Here is a 19,874-nt window from a genome sequence, read left to right as displayed (position 1 = left end):
AGTCCGAAATGAAGGGAGCGAAGAAAAGCCTGTTTACTTCATCCGCAAAACATTAAGTCCCGCCGAGAAAAACTATACAAGGATGAACAGATGATTTTAGCACTAGCTTTCGCCACTCTGAAGTTAAGAACGTATTTCCAAGCCCATTGGATCCGCGTGCTCACAAAATCGCCTATTGAGGCGGTACTAGACAATGTCTGCCGATCAGGAAAGATTTCCAAATGGAGGGCACAAATCAAACAATTCAACGTTTTCTATGAAATGAGGACAGCAGTGAAGGCACAAGTACTGGCAGATTTTCCACTAAGCGACGAAGATGAGTTCGGGGACATACTCGGAATGGAAGAAGATCGAGAAGACCCTACCGACTTACTCGAAGCAAGTAGCACATCACATTGGGAAGTATTCTTCGATGGAGCGTCGAACAAAGATGGATCGGGACTTGGGATAGTCTTTACCACACCAAAGGGACGAAAAATGGTCCATTCGTTTAGATTGGAATTTAAGGCGACAAACAACGTCACCGAGTAGGAATCTGCGATTCACTCCCTCAGATTAATCGTCGAGATGGGCCTACAAGATGTAAGACTAACTAGTGACTCGCAGTTGGTGATCCGACAAATCACAGGCAAATACGCCATCCACGACCCGATTTTGCAGAAGTACTGGGAGCTCTCCCAATTCTATATCGACCAGATCCCCAACATCAAATTTCGCCACATATGCAGAAAAGATAATCGACACTCCTACGCATTGGCATATATTGCATCTCATCTCACAGACCCAAGTGTGGAGGGTATTCGTGTCATGAGACTCCTCGCCCCATCTATACCAGAGACACCTGAGGTGCACGTCGACGTGGATATCAACACAGCCGACATATATTCGGACAGAGATTGGAGAAAGCCGATTCATTCGTACTTGGAGACAGGCGAGTTACCCAAGGGGCGACCCGAGATCAACAAAGTGAAAAGCAAATTGTCCGCTTAAGAGCTAAGAGGCGGAATCCTATACAGGAAATCATACCTGGGACCACTCTTAAGATGCTTAAGTAAGGAAGAAGACTAGACAATCTTGAATGAACTACACTATGGAGCAGCCGGAAATCACAGCTCAGGACGAAGTCTGTCAGCGAGAGTGAAGAATTCCAGCGGTTTGGTAAGAAGATACATGCACCATCAGTAACTCTAAACTCGGTAGTAAGCCCCTGGCCCTTCGCAAAGTGGGGGATCGATATTGTGGGACCATTACATGTGGGATCGGGGCAGAGAAAATACTTAATAGTTGCGACAGATTACTTCACTAAATGGTTGGAGGCGGCACCACTGAGACATATCCGTGGCAAGGACGTCTTCAGGTTCATTTGGGAGCACATCAAATGTCGTTTCGGAGTACCGACGGCCATCGTCTTGGATAATGGAAAACAACTCCAGGGAGAAAACATCGACCTACTATTTAACACCTACAACATCAGAAAAAGCAATGCTACCCCCATACACCCTCAAAGTAATGGGCAGGCCGAGATCACAAACAAAATTATCGCCGACAATATGAAGAAAAAATTAGATGGAGAATACGGTGATTGGTGCGAAGAACTCTACAATGTTTTTATGGGCCTATCGAACCACTCGAAGGGAAGAAACAGGGATATCACCTATTATGCTGACCTATAAAATCGAAGCGATACTTCCAACTGAAGCAATGATACCCATCACAAGAACTGAAGCCTGGAGGCGAAACATATCGACAGATCTAATATTGGCCAAGCTCGATGACTTGGAGGAAACAAGGGAGATGGCGTTGCAAAAAATGGAGAATTACCAAAGGAGACTACAACGAGAATACAACAAACGAGTTCTACCAAGAGAGTTTCAACCGGGGCAGTTAGTGTTGAAATATCTAGCCGATTGGGAAAGTGACAAAAAGGGCGGTAAACTAGCGGCAAGGTGGGGAGGACCATACAAAATAGTGTCTAAAGCTGGCGAGGGAGCTTATCGATTACTCAAACCAGACGGCAAACCCGAATTAAAATCGTGGAACGCTCAACATATGAAACTCTATTACCCGTGAGGGGTTCAAGGGAAACAGGTAAACATACTTGTCATTCATTTCTATAAAACCGCGAGGGATAGGAAATATGATATGAGCGACCAATGGTCATTCGTACTCGAGGCAAAGCCAGTGAGGAAGTGCCGAGGTGACTTATACTCGAATGGTCATTCGTACTCGGGGAAAATCCAGTGAGGAAGTTCCGAGGTGACTTACACTCGAATGGTCATTCGTACTCGGGGAAAAGCCAGTGTGGAAGTGCCGAGGTGACTTACAGTCGACTGGTTATTCGATACTCGGGGCAGTGGCAGTGTGCAAGTGCCGAGGTAGCCTAAGGGTACTGGTGGTTGGAAGCCAGATACCAAAGGTTGTTAAGATACGATTTCTTCTCAGCTAGGTAACCTACTTACATCTGAAAGGTTACCCCCATCTCAGGTGGCCGTGACCACTTGCCCTAGTTGGTTGGTCGATAACCACTCGGGATTATCGGGCCTAGAACTAGGACGACTAAAACCCTTCCACTGAATCTAAAAGATAGTGATGAGATACCTCGGCTGGGACATGGCATCGGGCCCGATGACCCTCCTTGTTGAGTGTGTTCGACATAAAAGGAACTAATACTAATGCATGTGACATCAAATGCAGATACGGATCCCAAACAACAAGATAACAACCATAAAATTAAACAACGTCAACACAATGAAAAAGGCGAAAATTTTCAAGGAAAAGAAAAAAGAAAAACAAGCTTGGCGACGCATCACCACATTCAAAGAAGTTGTTCAAAGAAGCATGGTTCAAGTGTTCAAACGAATTACAACCCGCGACAAAGGGCAAATTACTGGCGCAGCACTAAAAAAGACATGATCAACTCCTGGGTGGGACAACACCGGCTCCCCCCTTTCTCTGAGAAACCTCGCGGCACTTTTGCGCGATGTACTTGTTCACACCGGCCTTGATCGCCTCATCAAGCTCGCTTTGATGAGCATTTCTCTCGTCCACAATCTGCTGAGAAAGTTGCTCAGACCTCGCCTCGGCGGCATGGAGCTTAACCTTTACCTCACCTTCGGCCTTCTTCCACTGCTCCATCTCCTGCCCGAGATTTTGCACATCTCGCTCCAGATCCTTGACACGACACTGCTCGGCTGCAACAAAACATTATAAGTATATTAAACACGGAACATAGCAGAATACGGAGTAAAAACAACAAACTAACTAGGTCTTAAGGTCGCCCCAACATGCACTCCAGAGACCTGACAGAATTGGCAATACAGATTCTAACGACTCCACGGACTTGGCCAACTCGTCCTCGGCCTTAGAAAGCTTCAAGGTTAACTCATTATAGTATTGTTCATTGAACTCATTCGAAGGGCAATATTTCTTGTGATCACTCCACTCGGCCGTTTGACGGTTATAGGACACTTGTAGCATCGATAACTGGGCTTGGGTCCACTCTAGGTCACTGCACAACTTATCGAAACCCTTGGTCCTTTCAAGAAGATCTCGGTTGGACTGCTCGGCCACAACTTTTTCCCTCAAAATTCGTCGCCGATCTTCATGAAGATCTCGATTTTGAAGCCTAAGGGAACCATTTTGACTCTCCAGATTATCGGCTAGTAACGTTTTATCACCAGCAAGTCTTTGAAAGATGCCCAAGCGGGCCCGTAAGTTATCTATCTCTTCTGGGACATACTCAAACAGGCGATATCTGTCCAATTCATCTTGAAGTTGCTGGATCTCGGCCTCCTGTCGGTCTATCTTCCCATCCTTATTGGAAATTCGTTTTCGAAGATTCTCCACAAGATCTTTCTCGATATCCCACTTTCTCTTCATAAGCCTATACTCCGAAGAAGCGTCTAGATCTATAATAGATATTTCGGCTAGAAGAATAATAATTGACTCAGAACATTGGTACGAATAACTCAATCAACACAACTATTGCAAACAATATACTTTGCGCATCGGCGAGTTTGATCTCCAGATCACGAGATCGTTCTTTATCCTGCTGAAGAGCAGCCTCCAACATCCTAATATCCTGTCGACGTAGAGCAGCCTCCAACCTCGACCGATTCAATGCCTACAAATTCCATCCCAAGACGAGATTAGTGGGGACCGATAACATCCAAAGGAAAAGTGCAAACAAATCACTTACCAAATTATCAAAGACCGGCGCGATATCACGATACAGGGGCACGGCAGCAATCATCTGCTCATCAGTATAGGAGCCGAACTCCTCAGAGTGCAATGCGCCAAGTGAATCAAAAATAGGGCATGATATGGTAAAGGACGTCTGAACACCCGAGGGAGACCCAACATCCTTCTGGGGCAACTTTTGGAGTGATGTTTGGGTCGGACTCTGATCACCAGACTGCATGACAAGAGTCACAACAGCAGTCTCCACATAAACCTCCGCTTCCTTCTGGCCACCAGCATCCTCCTCAAACAGCTGATCGTCCCCGAATATATCGTCCTCATCATCTTGATCGGGGATATCGATCACAACGTCCGAGCTTTTTAACACCACGCCCTTTGCCGCCACCTTCCCCCGAGGAGGATTACGCCTTGGAACCAAACTTTCACTACCACGAGTATCGGACCCTCCAACATCTTCATCCTCGCGCCTAGGGAATTTCTGCACAAGGTTCAGCGTCAGAACACATGAAAGCAAAAAACAGGGGAAAGTACATGTACTTAGAATAAAATCTATATGTTTGTTACCTTCCCCTGATCCTCCTCGACCCTTGTGCCAGCACTCCTCTTCTTAGAAGTAGAAGCCGATTTGGTAGACTCGCCCTGAGGTTTAACCTACGACAAGAAAGTAATCAGTACCCCAAGCCGATACAGCAGGAATCAAAGAAAGTGGAAAGAAAGCAACATACCCTATCATCGTTAATCACCCATAATGGATAAGGCTCCGTAAGAAATTGAGGAGGAGGGAAGCTACCATGCAAAATTTGGACGCGAACAAGTAGTGGTACCCGGTCCCAGTATGGGGTCATTGGTGTGGAGAGCACGCTTGTTGGAGCCTTTACCAAGGGGATCAGCATCCAACATCAATCGTTCAACACCCTCAGGCATAGACTTCAGACGATGAGGGCTAGCAGCAAAACCAGAAAGGTCTCCGTTTGTAGTTGTCCCGCTCCGATAGTTCACGAAGAAATTGGCAGAAGTATAATTAGGAGCATCTTCAGGCTTATAGGTCGACCAATAGGCCATAGATCCATGACCCTCGCCTCGGTCCCTCTACTCATTCATCAGGCGGAAAGTGTTGCCATTCCACTGGGTCAAGGCCCGAAGCGGACGAAGCTGTGACAACACCTCGTAGTAGAAAGGGCTAGCAGGGTTGTATAAAGGAAAGCGAAGACCAAGTTCTAATTTCCCACGAGTAACGATGACTGCCTCGGATGACTACTCATACCTATCGACATCGGACTTCTTCAACACACCCGTTTGGCCCGAGACTAGGGTCACTTCATAGTTTTGAAGACCAAATTCTTCCTTCAACTGTTCAATGAACTCATCATCAGACAAGTCTTTGGAGATCCTCTTATCAGCCCTACATGAAAAAGAAGGAGAATCATCAGGGAAAAGGGAATTTATAGCACGATAATCGTGATGGGAAGGACTCTCAAGCCAAAACAAGTAATCAAGAGAAACAACATCGCCCTCGGAGAAGGTATCACTCACGCTCCTTTTTTCAGTCATTGACGGAGAAGAAGTAGCAAATGGAAGAAAGCGAACGGAGAGATATGAACTTTGATGGAGAGAGAAGTAAAAAGAAGAACCAACCACGACTGTCGCAAACCTCACCAACAGAAACAGCGAAGATGAAGACTGAGAAGATAAAAGGGTCACCGGAATTAATGGTGTAGGCAAATAAGGAAGAACAACGCTTGGTTTCTCTGAAAATGGCGAACGAAGGAAATAGGACATAAAGGGAGATATTCATAGGATGCAGCGCCTCGACCGACAACAACTGTTACAAGTCATAAAGGGAGAATTAGTGGGAGACTGCATGACGAAATTCTCGGCATGCTCGAGGACGTGGGAAGGTGGAACGATTTTCTTTTCCTCGTGCCAAGCAAACGAGCGAAAGAAGGGGCATAAATGTAGGTGTAGATAATCCACAGGGTTAGGTGGCAAGATCCTAAGCTATGATACACCAAAGAAAAAAGAGCGGCGAAGCACAGGATAGAACCGAACGGCGCAAAGAGCGAGGTATCACGTGGGTCGGACGTGATGGCCCAACAGTTGTCGGATGTGAAATGACCTTTATCTCCTGACAGGTCGGGCGAACGATCAGAAAGCATCGGTCAGACGAAGGAAGATGGTCAAACAAAGGAACAAGAAGAAAGAAGGGCGACATCGTGTTAACCAGACGATCAAGACTCGGCCTCGGGTGAAGAACTATCAAAAACCAAGACTCTATCGGTCAAACCAGAAAGTCGGGCGAGCAGTGCAGGTCCGATAGGGAACAACTAAAATTGATGTAATGTAGCCAACATTGTAATTCTGTTGTATGTCGACCTTGACCTATAAATACAAGGGTTGATCGAGACAGAGAGGAGCAAGTTAAGAGAGAGAAAAAGAAGGCATCATACTCGAGTTTTTGAGCTTCATCATTTGAAAGGGAGAGAACAACTTGTAATCAAAGAAAAGAAATAATAACATTCATCCTTTCACCCCGTGGACGTAGGTAATCATACCGAACCACGTATATTCGTGTGTTTATGTTTTCTTGTGTACCTTTGCTTCGTGTTAAACCATCTTCTACTTCGTTGGATGTAGTGTGTGGTTTTATGCCACTACAGATGGCAAGGCTGATGATTACAAGTTAATATTCCTAAGTGGATATGCTGAGTTAATCGTGTATATGTTAGGATCAAACACATGGAAAAGAAGTCGACGCGTGCCTTATGCATTTCCTACTGAGCAACAAACTGAGACTCTTGTTAACGGATCCTTTCACTGGTTAGGAAAAACGCAAAACGTTGAAGAAAAGTTAATAGTCGTTTTTGATTTTTGCACCGTGGAATTCGATGAATTGCAACTTCCAAAAGAACTCTTAGAGAAGGAGCATTTGTCAATGAGCATTGGAGTTTTGGAAGGATGCCTTTGTGTAACTGTTACGGTTTCTGAGGTTTGTTTTGAAGTTTGGGTTATGCAAGATTATGGAGTTCAAGAATCTTGGACTCCACGTTATACATTTGACTACCGTAAAAAATTTATGGGTGTCTATATGATGCTTTGAAGCTTATGTCGTCTTTCAGGAATGGTCATATTCTAGTAAGGACTGGCGAATGTTTATCTATATATGACCCAATTAAGCATCCAAGGGGTAGCAATCCCAAGAGCCTGAGTAGTTTCTGCCTCCGTAATTCAATAGGTTATGTGGAAAGTCTAGTTTCACTCAACTCGAGTACTTATGCGGGAAGAAATAAAAGGATAGGTATATGAAGAAGAAATGCATGGATATGCTTCATGCTTTGACAATTCTAATACGGTATTTGATTTTTGAAGCAGCTTGAACAATGCTAATATATAATCGCGTCCATTGATGCAGCATTTCTAATTTACTATACATGTCCATGTTCACAGTCATAGTATATGCAATTCTCCATGGTACCAATTACAGTACATTATATTTTGCGACCATTAATTTTTTATTTTTTTTTTCAAATACGAAATACGTTAATCTATTGTACCTCTGGATTTTTTAGAATATATTTCGCAGTAACTTTTTGAGTGCAAGGGATGTTGTCATGAAGTAGCTCTTTCTATCACATTCTTATGTAACATGGCGGTATTCTTATTGTAAGGTCGGTTCCTATGGGGTGGCTAACCCAACCATTTGACATGCCAGCTGGTCTGGAAAACTGGTCGCGCTACTATGGTAGAAAAGATAAGCGATCGAGTCTCCACCGAACGGTTGAGACTACACCGCTAGCGGTCGAGTCTACACCTCTAGCGGTTGAGACTATACCGGTAGCGGTGTAGTCTCAACCGTTCGGTTGATTTCAAATCTCCAACGGCTCTTTCTCCACCGTCATAAAAATGGCAAAAAATCACACAAAAATTACACCAAATTTTTACACAAAAAAATTGTATCTTTATCTATCTTATCTTTCAAAATGGTAAAGTTCGAATCCCAATTTGACTTGGCTACCCAACTTGATTTTTCTGGAGTGGTGCTTGAAGCCGCCCTTAATAAGATATGTGAAGGTTATAAAGAAATAGGTAAAAACCAAAGAAGTATACAAGTTTTGGATATTAACCAAATCAAACCTCCAACTAAGAAAAGACAAAGAAAAGTTCAAGGGAAGGAAAATTTGAAGGCAAAGAAGAAGAGAAACAAAGAAGACTCCGTTCATGAGCGCATTGATTGGAAGTTTGGTGAAATGAAGAAGATAAACAAGATGAGGAACATCGTCCCAAATTTTTACTTTTAAAGTCTTTATTGTAAGTTATGCCATTATCTAGATGAATGAAAGAGGCACTAATGTAAATTAAAATTCTAAACTTTTAATGAAAAATGCACTAGTTTTATATTAATAATATCTTAAAATTAAATTTTGATACAAATGATAGATGCATCATATTTGGGCAGCTAATCTAAACTGATACAAATGATAGATGCATCATATTTGGGCAGCTAATCTAAACTGAACATATTTGGACAACACCCTCAAGATAAGATAACAACCATCAAATTGAAAATCTTTTCCCACTCTGTTGCGTCATTCAAGCCGACACATTTGCTCCATATCAAATGCATTTTGTCCATTTTGTCGGTTTAGATAGCCTTCAGTAAGTGCAGCAACAAACAACTTCACATCCTTGCTGATTATTCCGAAGCGATGACACAATCCGTTTGCATTTCGATTATTGAGGTACAATGTTTCTTCTTGAAATCTATGAAATATGCGACTCCATATAATCTCTTGATGTTGATGTTGTCCATCATTGGCTAAATCTTGCATAACGAAAACATAATGCATGCAAATGGATTCATCTTCAGATATGCTAAATTTGCGAGCTCGAACTGACATATTGGATTTGTAGAGTGAAAGAATGGAGATTGAAGAAATGGTGTCAGTTGAAATGAAATTTTATATTGTATTTATAGGATGATGAAATTGTGACTGTTAGATGAGATGATATGAGCGGTCGAGTCTAGACCGTTGGCGGTAGAAACTACACCTAACAATTTTCTCTACACCGAGCGGTCGAGTTTTCTTGTTTGCCAGCTTCATAGTGGGTGCAAAATTGGCAAATCTATTAATTTGCCACACCCATAGGAACCGGCCTGACCAATGTGGGTGGACGTTGTTCTTGTGGTGGCTCCCATCGACGATATTCCTGTAGTGTCTCCCGTCTCTTCACTTCTTGAATCGGCACGCAGAGCTATTGCTGCACTTGAAAACCCAAGGTGCGAGAACGGGTTTTAAGTGCACCTTTCTACTTGGTCGCCAAAATTTTAAGTGCGCCTTCTTGATTAAGGAATTTGCATTTGTTTTTGATTCTATGTAACTATACCAAGATAAAAACATAAAAAATCATTTAATATTTTAAGTTTACAGGACCAATGGGTTATCACTTATCAGTTTCCCTAAGTAACGTTTCATATAAGTAGAACATGTAAATTCATAAGATTGTTGATATGACGTGAATCTTCAGCTAAAAGGGTTATGAACCGCCCTGTCTTGAGTGAAATCCTGATATTAAAAACTCCTCCAAAGTTTTTTTTTTTTTTTTTTTTATCGGTAAAGAAAAGATTTATTGATCGAGAAAAGAGGTGTATAAAAGGATTATACCACCCTAGCCAAGATACACGAAAAAAAAAAAGTAAACAAGTGCTAGAAACAGAAAAATAGCACTCTAAGTAACATCGAAGTAAATTCTACACCAATTTTTCATCACTTCCTTAGAGTCCACATTCTCAAAATCCTTGAAAACTAAAGCCCAAGTATACAAAGCATAAATTGCTTTATTAGCCACTCAGATTGCAGAGTAATGATTGTCACAGAATACTCTATTATTCCTTTCCTTCCACAGACACCAAATGATAGCTACATGGACTAATTTACAGATTTCATTCTTCATCTTGTCTGAAAGATTCATCTGTCAGGCTTGTAAAGCAGGAACAATATCCTAAGGCATGGCATAAAGCGATTTTAATTTGGCAGTCAAGAAATCCCAAACCCTCCTTGCAAAATCACAATGCAAGAGCAGATGAAGCAGTAAATAGGCTGTTATTAATATTTGTCACAGGCTATACCTGTTACTGATAATATTTGTAACGGTTACACCTGTAGTAAATAGGCTGTTATTAATAAATGTTATTTCGTTTTGTAACGGTTTTATCTGTGACAATGGGCAGATAAGTCACATATAAAAGCCGTTACAATATTTAATAGCCACGATTGACCTAATTTTATGATCTCGACACGTGTCATATTTGCCACGTCTACCCTAACGTCTTTAACTGTAACTCACCGTTTACCACAATTCATCGAATGACACGTGGATCGTTTTGTAACGAATACAGTAACACCTATAAGTATACCTATTGATTTGCAACAAATATTTGTTGACACGAGTTTATCTTTGAGGATGACATGTTTTTCTTAATTACATTTGTTGTTACAGTTAAACCTGTGACAATTCTTTTACAATTAAAAAAAATTGAGTAACCAGACATTTTCATGGACCCGGGCTTCCAGTTTACAGGCCTGAAATACAATAGCCCTTTTCTTCATTCTATCCATAATCCACATTCAATACATTCTTCAATCAATCAATTCAAAAAAGAAAACAAGGAATAGAAATTCTATTGCTTACCAAAAAAAATCTGTTAATGTTAAGTATCAAATTCTGAGAAAGCCATGGAAACCTACTAAGTTCCCAAGTTCAGTTCATTCTCTACATCACTATAAGCAGAAACTTACTCAAAACTTGCAGCTGCAAAGGGACCTAATGGCTGCCATTTAATGCATCCTCTTGCTTGAATATGATTTCAGGGGTATAAGCCCCCTCCCATAAATGTATCAGGATCAATCCCACTATTTTAGATGGTTAACTACATGAAGATATCAAAAGATCCGATGAAAGTCGTAAGAGAACATGAAAGTGCGGGCCTCTGCAAGCATAAGAAGAAAAAAAAATGTATCAGAATCTAATAATGGTGTTCAAAAGATTATACCAGCAATAGCTAAAACAATATAACTTAAGACAGTTGAAATGGGTATATAAGATTTGTGTCTGCAATGTATATCGATTTTGTTCTTATACTAAATGTTTAAGCAATGACATTACCGATGGATAATTAGGAGATGATTCTTCTCACAACAAAGGCTTCCCAATTTAACACCCAAAGAAGCTAGTAGTAGGGCAATTCTCTTGAGTCTGCACAAGCAATCACCATAAACTGTTATTCGAGATTCGACAACAATATCCCAAATAAAACAAAAAACACATAGTACTCTAAAGAAATGCTAAACTACATGAAACCACTGAAAATTTTACCTTGATTTGAATCTGACTTTGGGTTGCAGGTTGTAAAAGTTGTTCCTCCAACTGAGCTCCTTCCAACTCCTCGAGTTCAGATTACAATTCATCCTACAACCAACAAAGATAACTAACTATCACTCTCCAGTCAAGGTTAATTTTAATCTTAACGAATATAAATAAAATGCAAAAGGTTACCTCATCAAAGTGAGCAGCTGCCCCAGTGGGGTTTGACAACGCTCCTTGAACCTGCTTCATGTTCTCAGTCTTATCATCAATCTCATCCATCCTCTTGTCCACATCATCTTTGTTCTGTGTTTCTGTAATACAGTTCAAACAGACTAGTTACCTAGAAGGTGATGTTCCTGCTCAACAAAGACAGTAGATGATCCTATCAGAGAAGAGAGAAAATTACACAAGAACAATATTAAAGATGAAATCAAATCCAAATTAAAAACTTGTACTACTACTAGTACTACTAAAAAAATACTTGCACACAAAGATAAAACGTATTTCAATTTCCAAAATCTCAATATATAAATCAATTTACAATCTGTAACTACCAAAAAAAAGGTGGTTTCTAACTTACCAACATTCCCAAAAGCAGCATGCCCGATAGAAACTTTTGTACCACCAATGCCCAATGAAGTGGTAGCGGCGAAGGAGCTTACTGGAGCTGGAGTAGGAGAATCCACAACTGCGGGCTGAATTGATAGACCACCATTCTTTGACGCGTCTGAAGTGCTTCTTGCTGGAGTAGTCAAATCCATTGCTGGCTCAATTGATGGACTACTATTGTTCGACAAGTCAGACGTGCTGCTGGGGTCCTAGCATAAATAGTCAATAGCAACTTCAGCTAACAACGGAACAATGACGGGAAAATTGGAAAAGTGGAAAAACCAGAAAACCACAAAGACAAAAAGCGATCTTACATATCGCTAGTAGTGGCATTTTGTAATGGACCCTGCAATACAAATCTTAGACCAACCTTTCTCATAAACAAAAGAGATTCCTTCAATTACCATGCAGGTAAAGATGCATCAAGGGCGAACTCAAACTAGTGCAGATTAAGCCGAACAAGAAACAATACTTGTGAACAATGTTAAGAACAACCACGTTAATAGCCTCAAGCAGAGATGTTGCAACAAGAGAATCGGCACCACCATCTATTAGTATCTTGGAGTTCAACATCAAGAAAACTTTAACAGACATTCGCAGAGCTCCATATACCTACAATCATATGTAAACAGTAAAGAGATATGTATCACTGGAAGATAAAACCTAAGGGAAAACATAAATGTTTGAATTACTTCTGATGCATTTATAAACATAAAGGTTTGGCTCATTCTTAGCTTTGAGTTAAGTGCTGCAAATAGTTGAGGTTATCTGGAATCAGCTGATTGTGGTTTTGATCCTCTCTACTAAATATCTCGATATTGCTTAAACACAAACTTATAAACAAGGGTGTATGAAGAACATATTTAACCACAGTTGTAGGACAAGTAAGTTGTAGGACAAGTAAGGGTGTGAAAAGATCTTCTGGAAGATTTTTTTGAGAACCTGTTTAGGCCTAAGTAACATAAGTGTCATAGAAATGTATAAGATAGACCCAGGCGCCATGTCCTAAATGAATATCTCCAGTCTAAAAAGAATAACCAGACAAGCAGATTACAGGACTTGGTGCTTACATTTGGCAGACTGGTAGATCCCTAATTTATGTTATCGTCACATGTGCATCTGAACAGTTAAGCAGTTGTTAACATGCTACCAATGCTAAAAACTTAACCAATTCAAGCACACAGACTAATGTCAATGGTAACTATTGTTTCTATTGGACCCTGAGTGGTCATCAGATACTAATACTTGTTAATGAAATTTAAACTTCTTTGCAATAACCTTGTAACTCAACCGGAAACTTTCAATAGGATTGGAGTTACTAGTCTCAGAAAACCATCACAGGACTACAAAAGACATGATTCCTTAAAAACCCACATAGAGATTAAGTGGAAATCACAGCCACACCAGAAAACCTAATGAATAACCAAAAAAAAAATGGATCAAAGAAAAGTAAGTATTATTACCTAATTCCATTCAATTTATCCAACGTTGTTAAGGCATTAGTTTCTTCTTTAGGATTACCAAACATCCTCGAGAACATGATGATTACACCTTCTTCTGTGAACAAACAGAGAATCAGATTAAGCAAATAAAACCTCTAGAGACCCAAATCTGAAAAATCAAATATAGTAAGAAGACGTTAGGGAAATAAATCTGAGAAATTAACTGAGAAATTAACCCATCTTCAGGTTTACAAACTGAAATCGAAAAAAAGAATCATATTAGAACAAGAAACACTAAAATCGGTTAACAACCTGAAATCCTAAATCGATTTATGAAATCCTAAAATCCTAGTAACAGATGATGAACAAACCCTAAAATCCTAAAATCGAAATAGAATCCTTAAGCAAGTCCGAAACAGCAAGTTTCCATTTTCCTGCACAGTACAAACAACATCACTAAATCGAATCAATGAGCAAAATCACCTAGGATTCTAAGAAAAGTTAAGACTTACAAAAAAAAACACATCAGAGCTAGATGATTATTACGTACCACACCAATTTGATTGGTTTCTACAGATTTTAGGGTTAATATCAAACCATGTGTCCAAAATAAAAACAATTTAACGGCTGTCCTTGTTGTTATAAATATGAGGCATTTTATGACTTGGAGAACCATGTGACATTGTTCCGTAGGGGTCTAGGAGTATGGGATAAAAATTCTAAAGATATAAACTCAGGTTTTCAGATTACTATAGATACGGCGAGTTATTCATCCCGATGAACTGAAGTTGTGAAATGAAGACGAAATATATCAGATTCGAACATCACAGGTTTGAAGATTGCTAGAGTTAGACCTGAGTTTCCCGTTCGGATGAAATGAATACGAAATATATCAGATTCAAACATCACAGGTTCGAAGATTGCTAGAGTTAGACCTGAGTTTCTCGTTCGGATTAACTGAAGACGAAATATATCAGATTCGAACATCACAGGTTCAAAGATTACTAGAGTTAGACCTGAGTTTCTCGTCCGGATGAACCGAAGACGAAATATATCAGAATGAAACATCACAGGTTCAAAGATTGCTAGAGTTAGACCTGAGTTTCTCGTTCGGATGAACCGAAGACGAAATATATCATAATCGAACATCACAGGTTGAAAGATTGCTAGAGTTAGACCTGAGTTTCTCGTTCGGATGAACTGAAGACGAAATATATCAGATTCGAACATCACAGGTTCAAAGATTCCTAGAGTTAGACCTGAGTTTCTCGTTCGGATGAACTGAAGACGAAATATATCAGATTCGAACAACACAGGTTCAAAGACTGCTAGAGTTTGACCTGAGTTTCTCGTTCGGATGAACTGAAGACGAAATATATCAGATTCGAACAACATAGGTTCAAAGATTGCTAGAGTTTGACATGAGTTTCTCTTTTGGATGAACTGAAGACGAAATATATCAGATTCGAACAGCACAAGTTCAAAGATTGCTATAGTTAGACCTAAGTTTCTCGTTCGGATGAACTGAAGACGAAATATATCAGATTTGAACATCACGGGTTCAAAGATTGCTAGAGTTAGACCTGAGTTTCTCGTTCGGGTGAATTGAAGACTAAATATATCAAATTCGAACATCACAAGTTCAAAGATTACTAGAGTTAGACCTGAGTTTCTCGTTCGGATTAACTGAAGACGCAATATATCAGATACGAACATCACAGGTTCAAAGATTACTAGAGTTAGACCTGAGTTTCTCGTTCGGATGAACTGAAGACGAAATATATCAGAATTGAACATCACAGGTTCAAAGATTACTAGAGTTAGACCTAAGTTCCTCGTTCGGATGAACTGAAGACGAAATATATCAGATTCGAACATCACAGGTTCAAAGAATGCTAGAGTTAGACCTGAGTATCTCGTTCGGATGAACTGAAGACGAAATATATTAGATTCGAACATCACAGGTTCAAAGATTGTTAGAGTTAGACCTGAGTTTCTCGTTCGGATGAACTGAAGACGAAATATATCAGATTCGAACATCACAGGTTCAAAGATTACTAGAGTTAGACCTGAGTTTTCCATTCGGATGAACTGAAGACGAAAGATATCAGATTACTAGAGTTAGACCGAGTTTCTCGTTCGGATGAACTGAAGACGAAATATATCAGACGAAATGACCATATTACCCTTATCAGAAATAAGTCAAGTAAATAGTACAAACAGTGAAAATGACCATATTACCCTGACTAGAAATTAGTGCAATAAATATCATGGAGATAGTGAAAATGACCATACTACCCTTATCGGAAATAAGTGAAATTAATATTACAGATTGTGAAAATGATCACATTACCCTTACCAGAAATAAGTGTAATAAATATCACACAGACAGTGAAAATGACCATATTACTCTTACTAGGAATTAGTGCAATAAATATCATGGAGACAGTTAAAATGACCATACTACCCTTATCGGAAATAAGTAAAGTAGATATTATAGATTGTGAAAATGACCAGATTACCCTTACTAGAAATAAGTCAATAAATATCACAGAGACAGAAAAATGACCAAGCTACCCTTATTGGAAATAAGTGCAATAAATATCACACAGACAGTGAAAATGACTATTTTACCCTTACTGGAAATTAGTTAAATAAATATTATGGAGACTGTGAAAATGACCAGACTACCCTTATCAAAAATAAGTAAAGTAGATATTATAGACTATGAAAATGACTATTTTACCCTTACTGGAAATAACTGCAATAAATATTATGGAGATTGTCAAAATGACCAGACTATCCTTATCGGAAATAAGTAAAGTGACTATTACAGACAGTGAAAATGACCATACTGCCCTTACTGGAAAGAAGTGCAATAAATATTATGGAGACTGCGAAAATGACCAGACCACCCTTATCGGATATGAGTAAAGTAAATATTACAGTCTGCTAAAATGACCATTTTACCCTTAGGGGAAATAAGTGCAATAAATGTTATGGAGACTGTCAAAATGACCAAACTACCCATATTGGAAATAAGTGCAATAAATATCACATAGACGGTGAAAATGACCATACTACCCTTAATGGAAATTAGTGAAATAAATATTATGGAGACTGTGAAAATGACCAGGCTACCCTTATCAAAAATAAGTAAAGTAAATATTACAGACTGTGAAAATGACTATTTTACCCTTACTAGAAATAAGTGCAATAAATATTATGGAGACTGTCAAAATGACCAGACTATCCTTTTCGGAAATAAATAAAGTGAATATTATAGACAGTGAAAATAACCATACTACTCTTATTGGAAATAAGTGCAATAAATATTATGGAGACTGTGAAAATGACCGAACCACCCTTTTCGGATACGAGTAAAGTAAATATTACAGTCTGTGAAAATGACCATTTTATCCTTAGGGGAAATAAGTTCAATAAATATTATGGAGACTGTAAAATGACCAGACTACACTTATGGAAAATAAATAAAGTAAATATCACTGACAGTAATATAGTCATTTTCATAGTCTCCATGATATTTATTGCACTTATTTCTAGTAAGGGTAATATGGTCATTTTTACAGTAAGGGTAATATGGTCATTTTCAAAATGTGTAATATTTCCTTTAGTTATTTCCAATAAGGGTAGTCTGGTCATTTTCATAGTCTCCATAATATTTATTGCAATTATTTCCAGTAAGGGTAAAATGGTCATTTTCACAGTCTGTAACATTTTCTTTACTTATTTCTTATAAGGGTTGTATGGTTATTTTCACAGTCTGTAATATTTACTTTACTTATTTCCGATAAGAGTAGTCTGGTCATTTTTCGCAGTTTCCATAATATTTATTGCACTAGTTTCCATTAAGGGTAATTTCACATTCTGTAATATTTACTTCACTTATTTCTGATAAGGGTAGTCTGGTCATTTTCACAGTCTTCATAATATTTTGCTGCACTTTTTTCCATTAAGGGTAATATGATCATTTTAACAGTTTGTAATATTTACTTTACTTATTTCCGATAAGGGTAGTCTGGTCATTTTCACAATCTTCGGAATTTTTATTGCACTTATTCCGATAAGGGTGGTCTGGTAATTTTCACCGTCTTCGGAAGAAGCAGATATGTCAAAGTCGAATTTCTATAAAGTCATGACTTGTTGACTTGGTCTTGATCCTGTTTTCCAATATTAAGAAAATTAAAAAGAAAAATGTATTTTCATTTATAGAAATGAAATATAATTGTTAGTTTGTACAAATGTGGGAAAATTAGTGACAAGTAAAATTCAAAGTGTTATAATTTTGGGGTTATTTTAGATGTGGTGAAATATTTGGGTGGAATCATCACTTTGAATTATAACTGTGATTGTCTGTAAAATTGTCAACAAATATTATTATGACTAATAAAAGAATTTAATAGTCTTAATTATTATCACGAATACAAAATTTAATAACAGTTATAATTGTTGCAGGACTTATCACAGGTAGGACTGTCAACGGGTCCGGGTCCTCCCTATCATACTACCCGGAACCGGACCCTATTATTTTATCCGGTTCTGGTTCCTAGCGGTTCCGGATCCGGTTCTAAAATTGTTGGGCCCAGAATCGGACCCGTTTAAACTGTCTAATACCCACTGATTCCGGGTATTTAATGGGTATTTCGATCGTTCCCATTTTATTGCGCGGAAAATTACACAGTAGGTGATAAGTTTTTCTCCACAACAGGTGTTCACATAAGATTGCAATGTTGTTACTTTCACTTAGGTTTTCTGATAATAAAGTTCTATTGCTTCCTCAAAATTTTATGTTCCAGGTTTCTCTTTATTTTAATTTCTTCTTTGTATTGAATCTATTGATCAATCTAGTGTCTTATTTTTTATTTTTTCAGTGCGATTATCCTATCATGTAAGTCCAAAATCCTTCCTTGAGGTAATATGCAAAGGTGATTTTGAGTTTAGTTTCATGTTGAACTTATACGGGGAAACATGGTTGCAAGTTTCTATTAGATGTAAGTTCTGATCAACACGTACGAGGCGCCAAGTAAAACTGGGACATTTTCACTTAAAATAAGTCAAAAATGTGTTAGATGCAGAAAAGTTTCGTGAGGAAGCACAAGAAAAATTATCATTAAGCCTGGATTCTTTTAGATTTTATCAAGTCAAAATTGATTAAAATTAATTCCCAACACAGTTAAGCCGGGTACCTGTTACCCGCGGGTACCCGACGGGTATACCCGATTAGGACCCGTTTGTAATCGGTTCTTAACCGGATCTTCCCGTCGGGTAGAAAAACACTAATGGGTCTAACATTAGGACCCGGACCCATAACACCCGGTTCCGATTTCGGTTCCGGGTAATGGGTACCCATTGACAATCCTAATCACATGTGTATCTGTGACTGAAAAATAAACTGTGACAGGGTGCACTGTTAAAAAATCCTGGTTTTGGTGTAGTGCAGTTTCAGGAGCTGTACAAAACAAACAATTCTCTGGCACATCAATTCTTATTCTTAACAACATATCCTAGTAGGAAGCCTTCCATGAGCAATAAGCCATGTAGGATCAGAATCTCGCAGCAATAATGCCTCAGCGAAATTATTAACAACACAACACGACAGTGTCGCAGAACAACTTCAGAAACGACATAGTAAACGACATCAACCAAATCATGAGAAAAGTGTGACAGTCCTGCGAAAATAAGGAAGTTTTGCGAGATTGATATTTATAAGGTTGCGATAATGTCGCAAGTCATATCCGAAAATAAAGGACAGATTAGCTGTCATCCACTATGTAATTCCCTATAAATAGTCGTCCAGTTGTAAAGGAAGGGGGGAGATCTTTTTTGAGTGAGAAACAAGTAAATAGGAGAGAGAAAATTTAGAGCGGTGGTTATTCTTGATTCCTTTATCTTTTCTTGTAAGATTGTTTAAAGATTCATCAATAAAATTAGGATTGTTAATCCAAAAATGAGTTGAATGTTAATGAAATCTTGTGAGGGGTATAGTGTAGGATTTCCTGCAACTACATAATGGCGCTAGAAACAGGGAAGATACCAGATAACTGTGCCATAGAGGATTCAGGTGGAGAATATTTATTCGCAGCAGAGTCGTCATCATCATCTTTATTGTCTTCATCATCTTCAGAACCATCGGGGAAATGAACATCTGAAGGAGGAGGAGAATTCCCTCTCTTTCTTTTCTTTGAAGAGGATGCAGATGATTTTCCTTTGCGAAGAATATCTTTACCTTATCACCAGCCG

General features: G+C 39.1%; 1 long non-coding RNA gene across 5 annotated transcripts; it reads right to left on the bottom strand.

The window, feature by feature from the left end:
• Positions 1-10,752: 10,752 nt before the first annotated feature.
• On the bottom strand, positions 10,753-14,210 carry LOC113293786. 5 transcript variants are annotated; one of them, XR_003332566.1, is made up of 9 exons: positions 14,164-14,210; positions 13,985-14,047; positions 13,635-13,728; positions 12,542-12,783; positions 12,143-12,380; positions 11,752-11,918; positions 11,572-11,664; positions 11,362-11,451; positions 10,753-11,185 (listed from the first exon to the last, which is right to left on the bottom strand). It is a non-coding gene; the product is annotated as an uncharacterized LOC113293786 (long non-coding RNA). The 5 variants fall into 5 exon arrangements; XR_003332565.1 differs by lacking the exon at positions 14,164-14,210 and having other exon boundaries at positions 13,985-14,114; XR_003332567.1 differs by lacking the exon at positions 14,164-14,210 and having other exon boundaries at positions 13,926-14,098.
• Positions 14,211-19,874: the final 5,664 nt, after the last annotated feature.

The sequence above is a fragment of the Papaver somniferum genome, chromosome 7, assembly GCF_003573695.1.
Source record: "Papaver somniferum cultivar HN1 chromosome 7, ASM357369v1, whole genome shotgun sequence".
In the NCBI taxonomy this organism is placed as follows: Eukaryota; Viridiplantae; Streptophyta; class Magnoliopsida; order Ranunculales; family Papaveraceae; genus Papaver; species Papaver somniferum.
The sequence above is the reverse complement of the archived record's forward strand: the minus strand, read 5'-3'. Positions and strand labels throughout refer to the sequence as shown.